At 41.5% G+C, this 16,391-nt stretch overlaps 1 protein-coding gene and 1 pseudogene across 4 annotated transcripts in view; both read left to right on the plus strand.

Moving 5' to 3' along the window:
• The window catches only part of SH3RF2 (SH3 domain containing ring finger 2), a 126,159-nt gene that overhangs the window by 2,101 nt on the left and 107,667 nt on the right, over positions 1-16,391 (plus strand). The gene's annotated exons all lie outside the window — the stretch shown is intronic.
• LOC108529642 (MICOS complex subunit MIC27-like) overlaps positions 10,106-16,391 on the plus strand; it is a 49,020-nt pseudogene continuing 42,734 nt past the window's right edge.

Here is a 16,391-nt window from a genome sequence, read left to right on the forward strand (position 1 = left end):
GTTCTGAGGCCAAACCAGTGCCTGGGAAATGCACGGAGGGTGGGGAAAAAAAAGAGAAAACAAATCCAACTGCTTGTTGCTTTTGAGATCTCTCGGAAATTTCCAAATGTCAAGTTTTTTTTTAATTTTACCCAAATCCATCTTCCCACCCCTAGTCATAAAGTGCTATTATGGCAATACTCATTCATAATCTGTTCGAAGCTATCAAGATACTTGACGAGGGAGAGAGTGCAGGAGGGAAGCGTCTATGTGGGTGGACTGATGGATAGCAAAGGCTGGGCTGTGAAGTACCTCAGCTGTGTATAGGAACTCTGCAGATGTGTCTCATTTTGCAAAATGAATGAAACACACAGAAGATACACAGCAGGCACTGCAATTAAAAAACCAAACAAACCCAGTTAAGCCTCGCAGGAGATGAATGCTTTTCATGTTTGGATAATGGGACTCGCTCTGTCCAGCGCTGAAAGCACACCCCGAGGACTTCATCTGACCTGGCTATGAGCCTTGTTGTGGGATAATGTGTAAGGGCACATCTGGAAAGAAGGACATGGTCCTTGTGAGTCCAGCAGAATTATTTGCACTGTCACCCCTGGAGTCAGTGTAACAAAGTGAACACGGAAAGCTGTGGCTTGGGCCATGGGCATACTTAGAAAATCAAAGCTGCATTCCTTGAAGTCTTACCTAGAGCAAGCATTAGAGTCTAAATGCTGACAGCAGGGTCCTACGTCTCCCTGCTCGGAAGAGAAACAGCGTGTGGGAGGGTCTTGCAGGACTGCTTCCTTACTCAGGAGTGAGGAGTGGCTTGTGATATGCATTTGGAACAACTTTCCAAAATTTTCCTTCTAAGGTTCACTGCATCTTTAAACCACCCATGGGGCGTGTATAAACATTCAAAATGAGAGTGGGAAGAAGCGGGACATTTTTTCATTGTAGATTCTTGATTTCTTCACTGTAGACTTTTTATTGCCATTGTGCTTGTATGTGAACACATTCCAGAAAAGGACTTTTTCTTTTTAAGTTCCTCCACTACCCCTGGTCTAGTCATCAATCAGAATCCACAGGTCTGGAAATGGCAGAGTGGGGGTGGGGAAGCAAATTGTTCTCAAACATGCCTGGTTTGTAGAGAAAGGAGCTCTATCTCTGGGTCAGCAAATCCCCCTTGAATTCTGAAGACCTAGCAACCTCTTCCCTTCCCCACCTTGCAGAAGTCTGACCTGCCTTTCAGCAGAGTATCATCACTCACTCAGGAAATGGTGTCACACTGGGAGCAGGCAGTTCCCTTATCAGCTTGGACTATTGTTGTGGTGGTGTTCATCTTTCTCAATGTGGCTGTGTTGCAAAGGAAAGGTAGCGATGAATGCAACCACAGCTCCCAAGTTTTCGAACTATAGAGGATTCCCAGGGCCCTTCTGGAACAGGGAACTGAGGTGAGAGCTGGTCGTACATAATAGACAGCCATTAAGATACTGGGTCTCTCTGGAATTCTTTTGCAGGGACTTATAACATCAGACTATAGTCTGTGCCCACCCTCCAAGGTGCTCTGGACCAAGTCCTATAGTGAGGCTGAAACTCAAGGGCTCCTGTGTTCAGAGAGGACCTGAGCTAGAAAGATGCTCTGCAAAGAGAGCAGAGCTGGCACCCCCACCTCCCAATTCCTTTATTTCCTAACTATCCTTTCTTGAAGTGACTCCTCTCATCCCTTTTGCCTTCCTCAATGGGGATATGAACAAACCCATTTCTGGATGTCAATATGGCTGTTGTTTTGCAACGTGTCTCTGCTCCCAAAAATATTACCTATCTTTTTGCAACTGTGAAAGTAACCATGCATCCCACAGTTCAGAGAACTGAGGGTTATCTGGATGCCACCGTCTGCTCAGAGAGTCAGAGGAATGGACTTGCATCCTTGGTCAAATCCTCCCGAGTTCCTTGCCCTCTCTGCCACAATTCAGCCAATGTACTCAAAAGCTACTTGCTACCCACCTTATTCTAGGATAGTGTGAAAATTATCTTTGCAACGTACTCTTACTGCCTTAGAAAACATCTGCTGTGTAAATGCAAAGCATCATCATTAAGATTCATTTAGACATGCTGTATGATTTTGGGCAAAATCATATGTCTGCTGGGTCTCAATTTAAAATTCTGTAAAATGGGAAGATGTCTTTCATGAAAACAGACAGCCCCTGTGAGGCTTAACTAATTAGTATCTCCAAAACACTTTGAGAGCCTTAGATGAAAGACATTTGGAAGATCATTATCACACGGAACATTATTATTGACTGTTTATTGCGTCCTGCCACGCATGAGGCATGCTACAAAATGTAGAAGGAGTTACAGCCCTTGCAGGAGAGTGTAATAGGTATTATTATTATTAAACTTGATTCTATGATGAGTTCAGGCCAGGATAATACTAAGTATAAAGTACTCCCCTCAGAAAGCATAAATAACCTTGTCACAGGGCACCATTTTGTAAAACACCTCTTTCAAAGGGCTTGCTGATAACCTGGCACCATGAAAGAGTTCATTTAACTTCCTGTCCATGAGCTTTTGAAGCCCAAAGTTTGTTCTGCTCACCTAGGCTCATCTAAAAAACAAGCTCATCAAGCTCTTTTTGTTGGCTCAAAGAGGCCTGATGCATCCTGTGCCAACCAGTGTTCTAGGGTGGAACCAATAGTCACACCTCATGGTGCCAGCCCAATAGAGAGAAAAAAAAATTGCCTATTGTGCCTACATGTCTAAAACCCTCCCTAGATGATTGTGTAAAAAGAAAACTTGAGAAATAGCTGTAGGTTTCTACAGTGTGCAATTATTTCAAACCAATAGGCAAGATCACCAGACTCCTCCAGGAAGAGGCCCGGGTGGTGCAGATCCCACTGGTTCTTCTTATTCCTTCCCTAATGCAGTTAAAGCAAAGGAACTTGGCAAGCCTTTAAAAGGATTGTAGGATCCTGAATAGCTGGTCTGTCTTCCTCCTCATTCTGTTACACTTTAGTAATATTTCTCTTTTAGGATAGGTGGTAAAGAAGAGAAGTTAAGAATCTATGGACTTGGGTTTGAGAAATACCCAAATTCAAATCCTGACTCTGCCCCTCAACAGTTGTGCACTTTGGGTGAATCACTTAAACCTCAGGTCCTCCAATTCCCCATCTGTAAATTGGAGATAATGGTAGTACCTACCTCAGAGGGTTGTTTTGAGAATTAAGTGAGATGATTCATGTCACTTAGCTCTGAGCACAGAGACGGCTCATATTAAGTGCTCAGTAAATGTTAGCTGTGGTTGTTATTGAAGTAACTCAATACTTTCTACTCTAAATTACACACACCCTTCCAGCCCCTTGTTAAGCAAGTGCCATCCAAAGACGGTGCTTGGTACCCTGATTTTTGCATTGTTTTGTTTGTCTCCTCATGATCCGTGGCCATGATTCAGATGTGTGATTCTTCCCAGCATGTGCTGGCTTCGCAGCTCACTTCCAGAACCCTTAAGGCACTATGATCCATTCTAGAAGAAAACTCCCTAACCAACTTCACTTTCCCCAAACAGCACATTCAAAGGAAAACCATACACAGGGCAAGAACCTGGTCTACTTCCTCAGTGTCATCAATTCTTCATTCACTTTTTTATCTTTCGCTTTTTCCTGCTTCTCACTCTATTCCCCAACACAAATGTTGCCATGGGTTCTGCAGGGGTGGACTTTCTCCCTACATTGCTAGTATCATGCCAATCCCACGCATTTCTGTCCTACTTGCCCCTTATCAGCAAGAACACACCTGCCACCTCCAGTACACAGACCAGGTGGTTTTGTCCTAGAAACTTTTCAGCTGCTGTTGCAAGCAACTGATGGGGAAAAGAAAAAAATGAGGTCAGAAAGCACATCAGGGAATTGAGGTTGGGTAGAAACCAGAAGGTGGGCCAGCCCCTTTCCTGGGTCTCAGAGGTTGTGTCCTGTAACAGAGCTGTGATATAGACAGTGGGATTTTTGCTAAATTTGCAAGGGGATTAAAATCATCCCAGGCCCCTGAAAACAGCAGATAGGTGCCATCTGGGACAGCAAGTACCATATGTAGCAGGTGGAGGAAGACATAAAGGTAGGGGCTGAGGTTGAGAAGTCAAGAGACCCAGATGGTTCTCCAGCTTCACACATATTTACAAACATTTTTAATAACCACATGGCCCCACACTGGCATTGCCTCCAATCTCTCTCAGTGCACCTCTTTTCTAGTTAGTCTCTTCCCTTTTATTGCTTACTGTAGTGTTTAAGGATTTATGGTGAAGTGGGCTGTATTTGTGCCGGGATTCAACTGTTTGTTAGCTGTGAGGCCTTAGGCAAGTCACTTAACCTCTCTGATCCTCAGTTTCTAGATTTGTATAATGGAAATAATAAAGGCTTACATATATCATACAGCTATTGTGAGATTAAAATGAGATAATATATATAAAGAGCTTAGCACAAGTGCCTGGCATATAACAGAAGCTAATAAACGTTAGCAACAGTAAATAACAAAAGAGTAACAATAGAAGAGAAAGTTGGCTGGCACTGGAGTTCTTTGCACACACAAAGAAACATCCAGGGATCCCCATTAAAAAAAAAAAAAAAAAAAAGGAACCAAAGATTATTGCAAAAGGAAAGGGAGTTCTCAAAAAGACAAAACTGTAGTGATGAGAAATAGATCAGTGGTTGCCAGGGGTTATGGATTGGGGGAGGATGTGACCAAAAAGGGGCAGAATGAGGTGATAGAACTGTTACATATCCTGATTGTGGTAGTAATTAAATGAAACTGTGCATGTGTTAAAATTCATAGAAATAAATGCCAAGAGAAAAAAGTCTATTTTACTGTATGACAATATTTTAGGAAAGGAAAGTAAGCTCTTGCACATTTCGTTTAGGCTCTGCCTGATTTTCACCTGACCCACTCTGATTTCCTTTCATTTCTATGTGTATTGGATCAACGCTATTTCTGAGAAAAACTTCACTATCATTTAAGTGATCAGGGTAATCCCTGCAGTGGGCTCCTCCCTGTCGTAGACAGTCGTTCCATTACCTACTTCAGTTGTTTGTTTTTGTTTTTGTTTTATCAGTTAAAGGTGTCTGGCCAAGCAGTGGACAAACACAACAAACAGCTCATTCCCCACAGGATGGCCTAAGCTCTGAGGCAATGGGTGGGGCATAAGGTTTTTCTTACTCAACCTCAATTATCTGCCATGTGCATTAGGGACATGTTACCTAAGGGATTGGCCAATATATATTTTTGTGTTGTTTCATTTCCTCTTAGGAAAAGTTGCCTTCCACCTGTCCCTTCATACTATAAAAAGACTTAAGAGAGAAGAAAAGTGCCTATTTAGCCCTTGACTCTTGAGGAGCATCCTCATCTGGCCCAATGCAAGCACCATTACATCATTTTGGGCTTAGCTGGGACCCGCTCAACTATAGGTTGTGCATACTTTGAAAATCTGACATCCAAAATGCTCCAAAATCCAACACTTTTTGAGCACTGACGTGAGGCTCAAAGGAAGTGTTCATCGAAGTATTTTGAATTTCAGAGTTTAGATTTTTCAATTTGAGATGCTTAACTAATATGTATTCTGCAAATATTCCAAAATCCAAAAAAAATCTGAAATCTGAAACTCCTCTGGTCCCAAGGGATACTCAACCTGGACAACTTTACTCAATTTCTTTTCCCTTTAAAAAAAAAAATATGCTTTAGAGACAGGGCCTCACTCTGTCACAGTGCAGTGCAGCGCAGTGGCCCAATCATAGCTTGCTGCGGCCTCGAACTCCTGGGCTCAAGCAATCCTCCTGCCTCAGCTTCCTGAGTAGCTGCAGCTACAGGCACACACCACACCTGGTTCTCCCTTTCTTTCTCCTTCTGTTTATTCAAGCTTGTACTTTAGACCAGCCTTTCACATGGTGAATTCTGGTAATGGGTGTGCCACAAAGTGCCAGTGTCAAACAAACCTGAGATTAAAGTAAAACTAAACATTTTCCCTTTGCTGCAAAACTTTTTGCAAGTTTTAGCATGCTAATGAATTGTGAATTTCTAAGTGGGATCTTAATAAGAAGCACTTCCCAAATTTCTATGGCATTGACACCCCCTTTCTTCTCCCTTTTATTGTATTAGCCTCTTAGTAATATTAATTGTCCATGGAACAAAATTTGAGAAAGGCTGTCTCAGACTTCACATGCTCAGTCACAACGCAAAAGATATTTTTAGGAAACTGTTGGAAAGTCACTATTGCCACCCTCTGCAGTATTTTAGTTCCTACCAGTTTTCAGCTATAGGCACTATGGTAACGTACACAGCAAAGCAAGGATTCTCACCTCCTCAGTGCAAAAACCAATCAAGACTAGTTGGTAAACCAACCAGTCAGTACACATGTATACAAACATACATATACATATTGACATCTATATATATATATATAAATTAGGGATATTGATATTGATTTTAAGGTATTCGTTATAAGACATATTGTCTATTTAGTTATAGTTCTTAGAGGGAAACAGAAACACTACTATGTTACATGCTCACTGTAGGATGCATCCAATTTTAGAAATGTTAAGATGTGAAAAAAGAAGTGTCTTACCAAAGAGTACATATTGTCTTATTCCACTTATATAAAATTGTAGAAAAGACAAAACCATAAACCATAGTGATTTTTTGGATAATGAAAATGTTGTATGCAATGGTATATAGTTTTACCAAAACATCAAAGTAGACACTTAAACTGGGTACATTTTTGCATATAAATTATAACCCAATAAACTTGATTAAGACAAAGAATTCTTAGACTCAAGAAATGATGGCTTATGAAAATATCAGGTGGTGAGGCAATTCAGTTTGAACAAAATGAAGCTTGATTGATAGAAAGAAACTTCCTAGAAAAACAAAAAGATGTTTTGAAAGTCAAGAAGTATATGGTCAAGGGAAGAAAAGGCAGGGTCCGTTCTGGGCATGTGGACCTAGAAAAGGCAGGATAGGGCAGGGATATCTTGAATGAGAATGGAAGCTGAAGGAGAAGGGAAGGAAACAGATAGAGGAGAGGCAGAATGACTAGATACTTGCCTTCCTATCAGGGTGACTAGATACCACCAGGAAGATGCATGACAGTGTTCTCTGTAATAAAGTCTCTCCAGCAGCCCTCACGCCAGACTCGTTGCCTGCCATCATGAGGACTATCAGATGTATCTACAGCAACTTCCTGGATGCAGTGCAGCCAAACAAGAAGTTGCCTCTACTCCAAGCAGGTGACTGAGCTTACTGGGTAACTGAGGAGCAGTCTCCATGTTCCTGGCAGACAAGGCCATTCTTTTCCATTGAAATGTCAGGTTACCTGAAACCCCTAGCACACGTGAACACCAGCAAGAACATCCAAAGCAAGTGATATAACATGGGCGGGGAAAGATAATTCTGTTCACCATGAGCTGCTTCCTGCAACTGAGGCCTGTGCCAGTCCCCAGGGTCACACTGCTCCAGATACCCAGCTCAGAAGACAGAGCATTCGACAAACTGTTCCTAAGTGCCTGCTATGTACCAGGCTGTCTTGAAAGCTCACACCAGGGACACTCATGAGCTCAGACTCCAAGACTCAAATAGTAGCTGAGTGCATCTCAGATCTCTGTCATTTCTTCAACCATTTTTCCAAGCACAAACAGAACAGGCTACTCATCTTATCTCTGAATACTGTGCTCAGAGCACCCAGCTCACAGCTTCACCCATATTAGGAATTTTTTTTAATGAAAGAGTAAATAAATAAATACAATTATGCCTGTAGCTGACCTCACGGGATCATGAAATAACTCCTCATTATGCAGAAATGAACCCTTTATGAATTGAGCCATTACAGAGCTATTTGAGAAACAAGTGGCACACTTTATTAGGTGTAAAGTCATGTGGTGGCTGAAACATCCTTGCTGTGAATCACCTTACTGAATACCTTTTTGGGTGATGAACATCGTTCTCAGGAAAATACAGTGGGCTAGCTTCAAGATCTCTTAGCTCATGAGTCGCTAACCCTAAGAAGATAGCAATGCCACTCTGCATATGTCTAAACTCTTCCATCATACACCACAAATTTCATGTGCTCTTTGATCTTGAGAGAAACGTTTCATCTTAATTGACACTTAGTCGTAGGGATACCAGTGACAGAAAGGAAGAGGCTCTGAAAGAATTTGCCACTGAGTTTATGAGTTGAACTGACCTGGCCTCCAACATGAAAGGAAGACAGTATTTCCTGTAGAAACATGGCCACTGTACTCATGCTGCCAAAGCCCTGATTTTATCAGTTTTTTCAACAATTATATTTTTTATTGTGGTAAAATACACATAGCATAAAATCTACCATGTTAGCCTTTGCTAAGTGTTCAGTTCAGCAGCATTAAGTACATTGATCTTGTTATGCAAGCGTCACCACTATCCATCTCCAGAACTTTGTCATCACCCCATACTGAAACTCTGTATCCATTGAACAATAACTTCCCATTCTCTCCTCTCCCCAGCCTCTGGTATGTATGTGTGTGTGGGTGTGTGTGTGTATATAGTGTGTGTGTGTATATATATATGTGTGTATATATATAATGGGAAGTTTCAGTATGGGGTGATGACAAAGTTCTGGAGATGGATAGTGGTGACACTTGCATAACAAGATCAAGGTGCTTAATGCTGCTGAACTGAACACTCAGCAAAGGCTAACATGGTAGATTTTATGCTATGTGTATTTTACCACAATAAAAAATATAATTGTTGAAAAAACTGATAAAATTAGGTAAAAATATGATATATTTAAAATTATTTCTGAATAATAGGAATAGGTATTTTAGTATTATTTTTAAAATATGTATTCCAATTTTCTGCTGCTTCTGACTTTAGACATCTGATGATACAAGTAAACAAGATAATGTTTACTTACTGTTTACAAGATAATGCTTCTTATAAGTAGTGGCTGTGTGCTTCTGGGCAAGTTACTTAGTGACTCTGAACGTTGTCACTATGAAATAGAAATAGTAAGGCTCACCTCATATGGTTATTGGGAGGATTTAATGAGATGATGCCCACAAAGTGCTTAGCACAGGGCTTGGCACCAAATAAGCTCCCAGCATGGTTAACTATCTGCTTGTACTCCTACAGGTAGGTTTCTCTTTTCACATGCTGTCATGCCTACCACAGGTGGACTGCTATTTCCCTGTGCTATAGACATGGGGATAATAAAAAACACGGCATCACTTGGAGGATATATCAAGATAATTCTTATAAAGCTCATAGCACAGGACCTGACTCATAGTAAGCTCAGCGGCAATCAATGTCAGACATTGTTATTATTAATATTTCCCAGGTCTCACTTGTTAAACAGACACATATAAGATGCCTTTGATGGGTAAAATCCCTTTGCTTGGGCTCCAAAAGTGAGAGAGACAGGATCCATGTCCTCAAATAACTTGTGATCTTTTATGTAAACCACACACCACTTAAACTTTATTTTAAAGTTTAAGAGTTATTAACTGCATCCTACTTATTATGCATGATGCAGTTAATCTTAAAATAAAGGTGTTCACATGTGTTACAAGAGCACAGATGAAGAACTGGTCAACTCTACAAACAAAGTATATGTATGGAGGATTTACTATGTATCAGTCACTGGGCTCTACCTACAGAATGTCATTTAACTCTACTGAGAATGTCATTCTCCTCTGAGAATGGTGCTACTGGTATCTCCACTTTATACAAGAGGTTTGTGTTCTGTAAGTGTAAATATTAATAAAACAAAATAGAAAAATATGATTACACATCAAAATTTATCATCCCTCTCGTTGTGGGAATGTTTAGGGAAGATTTTAAGGTTGTACTTTTAAAAAATAGGCATCAACAGAAACCCATGACACTGAGGATTGCAAACCTCAGAATGCATTGCAGGCACGTAAGTTGGGTGGTGAGTCTCGGCCTCACGGCCCCAACACCACTGGCTTTGGAAAATGTGCCTCTCAGGTAGCACTTGCATGCACAGCATAGAGGGACCAAGAGTAGATGTGAGAGAACGTGGATCATTCACTGTCACCCTTTCCTGAAAGGCTATTAGGAAAACATTAGCCTGAAAGCAGGAGAAATAAGGCAAATAATGCCAGGGTATCTGAAGCAGACCCCCAAGCTGAGAGCATCAGACAAACTGCCAGTGTTAGAGAAGGTAGGAATGAAACTGTCCAGCTACTTGGGAAACTCGCCATGTGGCTGACGGCAACCCATCCTCAGGTACCAGTGTAGCCTCTGTTCCTCCAGAAGTCAGCCCTCTGTCCCAAACCCAGGTTGGTCTTAGGTTCCTCCTCAGGTTCCCCCTCAGGTTCCCAGAGCCTCCAGTGCTACCCTCCAGCCTCCACAGCACATATCAGACAGTACAATGCTGTCTGTTCATGTCTCTTTTCTACTAGACTATAAGCTCTACGGGTAAGGAGGTGTCTTGTCCTCTTTTGTACCTAACACAGGGCCTGAAATGCAATCAGCATTTACTAAATACTTAATTACTGAATGCATAATGTTTGCCATATTGCAAGAAACTGCAGTTAGATTAGCCAGACACATGGCTGAGCTCCTGGTGTCTTCCCTTGAGGCTAAACGAAAGGAGACATATCAGCCATTTTGTCCCCAGGATCTCTTCCAGCCCCTGCCTTGTTGATGAGGGTGTTGCTTGACTTGAGGCCAGGTGTGTTAGGAATGACATGTAGGTGCTTGCAGGGGATTCAGAGGTAATTGGGAGGTGAAAAAAGAAGTCAAACCAGAATGCAGCCAGATACCAAGAAGAACACCAACTGACTGGCATGCCAAAGCCTTCTGAGCAGGTTGCCCTGGTTTTTGCAGAATTAAGAATGATATCGCTGTACACATTAAAGTATTTTAATTGGTTGCCAAGGCGATACAGCAGAATCACGGGGCACAGAGCAGGAATAGAACTCTGCAGGGCTGTGTTCAGGAAAGGTGTTCATCTGTGATATTAACGAGCTGCCTGGATATGAGAAAGGCAGAGTGGCAATAAATCTTATCTGGGACTTTTGCTTAATAAACAGGAATGGCCGAGAAATGGAGGGGCAGAAGAGAAAACTTCCCTTCCCAACTCTCTGGAGAAGCAGGAGAGGTAATCTTCTGGATTCCAAATTTCTCCTCAGAGTCGTCAATTCCCACAGATGAGAGAAAGCCAAGTAGACTGGCTTGATGCGTAAGGGAAGGAGGAATAGATGGAGAGAACAATGGAAGAAGACAGCAGTGTTCTCTTCCTATTGAGAGGTGATTAAAAGTATCCAGGATGCAGGAGGCTGCATTTTAACAGGGGAAAAAGAAACATTTACTATCTCCCTCTTTTACTTCTCTTTGTATTAGAAAGAAAAATAATAATTTGCAGTTAAACATATTTCTTTTTATTGTTTTGTTCTTGTTTTCTGCAGCTTTTCAAACACTAGGATTTTTTTCACAACATAAAGTTTTGTAGCTGAGATATTCCTGGGATTCCTACCTTCCCATTCCAGTTGCTATCCCAAAGCCTGGAGAATTAAGCCAGTGTAAGCAAGTGGAATGACTGTTCTCACGGATTGGGCATGGAGGGAGGGAGCAGGAAAGAAAGGAGTCAAAGAAGAGGTGGATATAGTTGCCAATCATCACCTTAGTAACTACTACCATCATGTAGCTCACACCATGTGGCAGGAACTGAGCCAAAGAAACATGTCTTCTTTAATCCTCTCAACTGTTCTTGGAGGTCTGTGGTATTTTCCCACTTTACAGATGAGGAAACGCTTACGAAGTGCAGAGTCAGAACTTGAACCAGGTCTGCCTAAATCCAAGGGCTGGGTTCTAACCAAGGTGACCAAGACTGGTGTGGTGTTCCCTTTTGCAACCTCATCGAGCCCTGCGCTAGCTGCCATTGCTGGTTGAATCCTTTGGCACCAACGTTACCATTCTAATGTTGTTGCTAAGCTTCTGGAGCATGATTTAATCCACAGCCAATCTAACTCCATGTTAATTATATGCTGTGTCTTCACTGGGTACTTCTTGGTCAGAAATTTAAGAACACAAGTAGTAAAAATCAGTGTCAGTACATAGAGAGGGAAACAGGAGAAGGGGAAATTCAGTGAGAGAAAAGAGGGAGCTAGAGAAGAAAAAAAAGGCAGAAAAGGTAAACATGTGATCTGGACAGTAGAAATAAAAACCAGAGAAGAAGGAGGAGAAAAGGGAGGGTAGCCAATCAGAAATCGAATGTGCGAGGGAGGGATATTTGGGAGAGATATTTTATCTCGAATATGACAAGCTCTGGTCCAGAACTGGTCTGCTTTTCCTGAAATGTAAACAGATTCAGGACAAAATATATTTCATTCTAACAGAAACCCATTATGTGCACAAGCAAAATGGTCCATTGTAGGTGAGGAAAAATAGAGCCTGAAATTCAGGAAACTCAGCTTCCAATCCTGTCTTAGCTGAAAACCAACCATGTGACATGAAATGTATCTGAGTGCTTAATAAATCTTAGCCTTACTGTGGTTATGGAAAAAGTTTCAAGTTCCCTGAGTCTCAATATTCCAGCAACCCAAATTTAAAACTTTCTCTTTTCATGTTTTATAGAGTATGCAGAAGATATAGAAATATTTGCATTTATGTTTTTAAGAAAAAATTATAAATTTAAAAGTTTTCAGAAAATAGCTAATATTTTTGAACGCTTACCATTTTCAAGAGCCTGTGCTAAATCCTTTACCCACAAAAGCTTATTTAATCCACAGAGCAACACTTGTTTACAGATAAGAGGCTCAGGAGTACTCTGGGCAAGCTACTCATGTAGACTGACTCTAAGCCCACATTCTTGACTGTCACTTCTGCTGGCTCATCTTGCAGCACAGTAGCTCTGCTTCCCTCATGCAAAGAGTATGCATAGCACATATCTTTTTTGTTTATTAACATGGCATTAGTAAATTTCTCCCAAGTCATGTTACCAGTTTAAATCTTGGTTCTCCAAAACTGCGTAGTACCAGCCACATATGTAGGGACCGAGCGAGTCTTCTAATTCCTTTGCATTCTAAAATCTCACATCTGCAAGACATCTTGAAGGTCCTCCAAGCCACCCCTCCTATGCTTCAGTCCTCTCACTGACTTCCTATTGAGAGGCCCACACACCCAGTCCATTTGAATCTCCAGTTTGGGGAAGTTTTCTGTGTCTGAGCATGTACTATTTCCTCCATCTCTGAAAAGCAATATTAGAAAAGTCTCCCTGAAATTAAGTCACATGAAACACATCTGCCCAGTCTTCCTTGGGCATCTGCTGCTCTTTGAAGGCAACTCAGGAGGGTTGCATCTTATTTTAACACCTTATTTTCAATCCTATTTTCTCCAGGCTGGACTACTTCACTTAGTTCTCCTATTGAACTGGTTTTAAGTATTCCTAACCCTGGGGACAAGATAGAGGACGAGTTAAGAACAGAGGCTCTGAAGTTATAATAGCTAATTTCAAATCTCAGTTCTACCTTTTGATAGCTGTATGACTTTGGATAAGTCAACCTCCCTGAGCCCCCATCTCTTAATCAAGAATGGGAGTAATGTGTAACCTACCGCCTACATTGGTTCTGAAATTAACAAATACACTTGAGAACTGGCCCATAAATGCACTTAGTACATGTTAATTATTTTTGTCATTATTTAATATTATTATTGCCACTCTCTCTGCATAAGTATCCATCTTATTCCACTGAAGGTCCCTGGTCCAGGGTTCAGTTGCTCTCTTTTTAAACCACCTGCAAATAAGCATAATGGGGTTTTGTTGCCTAAAACATCTCTAAAGTATCCACATGCTGGGGTTTCAGGTCATACCAGGAAGAATTGCCACAATCCTAGAGAATCTTTCTTGGGATTCCTTCTCATAAAGAGTCTCTAGCCATAACAAACCTTGCTAAAACAGTATCTTAATAATAGTGCAACGTTTAAGAGCACTATAGAAAAAAACAACTTTTCTTCCTCTAAGTTCTGCAGTGCACATCTCACATTCTGTGGGGCATGGTAAACTACCGGTATAACACAACTCAGTGAAAGGAAGAAATTCTACATTTCAATAATAATAACCACTAATATTCACTCACTACACAAATGTATATTGAGTGCTCACTATGTGTCAGATACTAAACTAAGCTCTAGGATATAACCACGAACAAGACAGACATGTTATATATATTTTATTGGGATAAGTAAAAAGAACAAAAAGTTTATGATCTTAGCTGGGTTCCCCTCAGAAGCCGACCCTGAGATGAGGATTTAATACTTACAGATTATTTGGGAGGTGTAAGGACACTGGCAGGGGAGTGGTGGCATCATGTAGGGAAGAGAGGGTGACCAAGAAAGCTGTGTTATGAGGCCAGCTACCGCAGTGGGCAAAAAAGCTTAATCTTTTGAGAAAACTCTGGGAACAGTATAAAACCCAGATCTTAGAACTATGCTGGCCAAGAGATGAGAGATCTGGGGTATTTATACCCGCATACCTGTCAGTCATTGGTTAAGAGCTGCCCCCAAAGGCAAAGTACATTCTAGAAGCTCAATAGACGGCATTCAACAAAATCATAGGTGTCAGCTATTGGAAGTGAAGCTGAATGGCACAGAAATGGTAAAGGCTCTGAAGAAATATAAGCAGAACACCAACACTGTCTCTCTCTCTCTCTCTCTCTCTCTCTCACACACACACACACACACACACACAAATAATAAAAATAATTGCAAATTGCAATGTGTCTGTTATATAAACTAAATATAGACAAGGGTATGAAATGGAGGATAAAAGGAAAGATATTTGATTAGGGCGGTCAAAAAAGACCTCTCTAAGGGAGTCATTTATGCTGATACCTAAAGGATGAGAGGAAGGCAGGGAAGTGGGTTCCAATGAGGGAGAACATCCTGACCCTGTTCTCAGAGAGGAGAGAGGACTTGGCAAGTTACGAGTTCTGGAAACTGAGAGAAAACCCACATGCCTGAGGGGTGATAAGCACTGAGGCAAATGGCATGAGATAAGCTGCACGGGAAGATGCAGAGGGACCAAGAAGCCATGGTAATTGTGTTAGGCCATTTTTGCATTGCTATAAATACCTGAGGCTGGATAATTTATTTACTTTTTTAACTTTTATTTTAGGTTCAGGGGTACATGTGAAGGTTTGTTATACAGGTAAACACGTGTCACAGGGGTTTGTTGTACAGGTTATTTCATCACCCAGGAATTAAGCCTAGTACCCAATAGTTACTTTTTCTGCTCCTCTCCCTCCTCCTATCCTCCACCCTCAAGTAGACCCCAGTGTCTGTTGTTCCCTTCTTTGTGTCCATGTGTTCTCATCATTTAGCTCCCACTTATAAGTGAGAACATGCCAGAGAGGAGACCTCAGGAAGATTACAATCATGGCAGAAGGCAAAGTAGGAACAGGCATGTCACATAGTGAAAGCAGGAGCAAGGAGCAAGAGAGAGAGAGAGGGAGAGAGGGAGAAAGAGGAGAGGAGAGGAGAGGAGAGGAGAGGAGAGGAGAGGAGAGGAGAGGGTCGGGAGTTGCCACACACTTTTAAATGACCAGAGGTGGGGGGAGGTGCCACACACTTTTAAATGACTGGATCTCATGAGGACAGCACCAAGGGGATGGTGCTAAACCTAATTCATAAAAAATCCACCCCCATGATCCAGTCATCTCCCACTAGGTCCCACCTCCAGTACTGGTGATTATGATTCACCATGAGATGTGGGCAGGGACAAATATACCAATTATATCAGTAATGAAGGGGGTTGGGTACTAGATGTAATGAGAAAGATTAAAGCAGGGAAGAACCTGACCTGATTTTCAGTTCAAAATATCAATTGGGGAACAAAATCATGTCCTTTGCAGCAACATAGATGCAGCTGGTGGTCATCGTCCTAAGTGAACTAATCCAGAAACAGAAAACCAAATACTGCATGTTCTCACCTGTAAGTGGGAGCTAAACATTGGGTACTCATGGTCATAAAGATGGCAGCCATAGACACTGGGGACTACCAGGTGGGGAAGGAAAAGAGGGGGATAAGGATTGAAAAATTATTGGGTACAATGCTCAGTACCTAGGTGACAGGATCATTTGTGCCCTAAACCTCAGTATCCCACAATACACTCAGGTAACAAACCTGCACATGGACAGAATCCTAAAATAAAAGTTGAAGAGAAAAAGGAAGATCAGGGTATTAGAAAGGTGGGAAGAATATAAAATGAGCTTCTAGTACCAAAATTTGTCAGAGAAGTAGAGCGAAATTTTCCCTCTCTCCCTGTCTTTCTCCTGTTGGAAGGTCATTAAGGATTCAGGTACCTGACCATGCAGAGCTATGTTTTATCTACCACAGATGAACATAGCATATATGGTCAGCCATACATGTCTATAATTCA

The sequence above is a fragment of the Rhinopithecus bieti genome, unplaced genomic scaffold, assembly GCF_001698545.2.
Source record: "Rhinopithecus bieti isolate Rb0 unplaced genomic scaffold, ASM169854v2 scaffold_757, whole genome shotgun sequence".
NCBI lineage: Eukaryota > Metazoa > Chordata > Mammalia > Primates > Cercopithecidae > Rhinopithecus > Rhinopithecus bieti.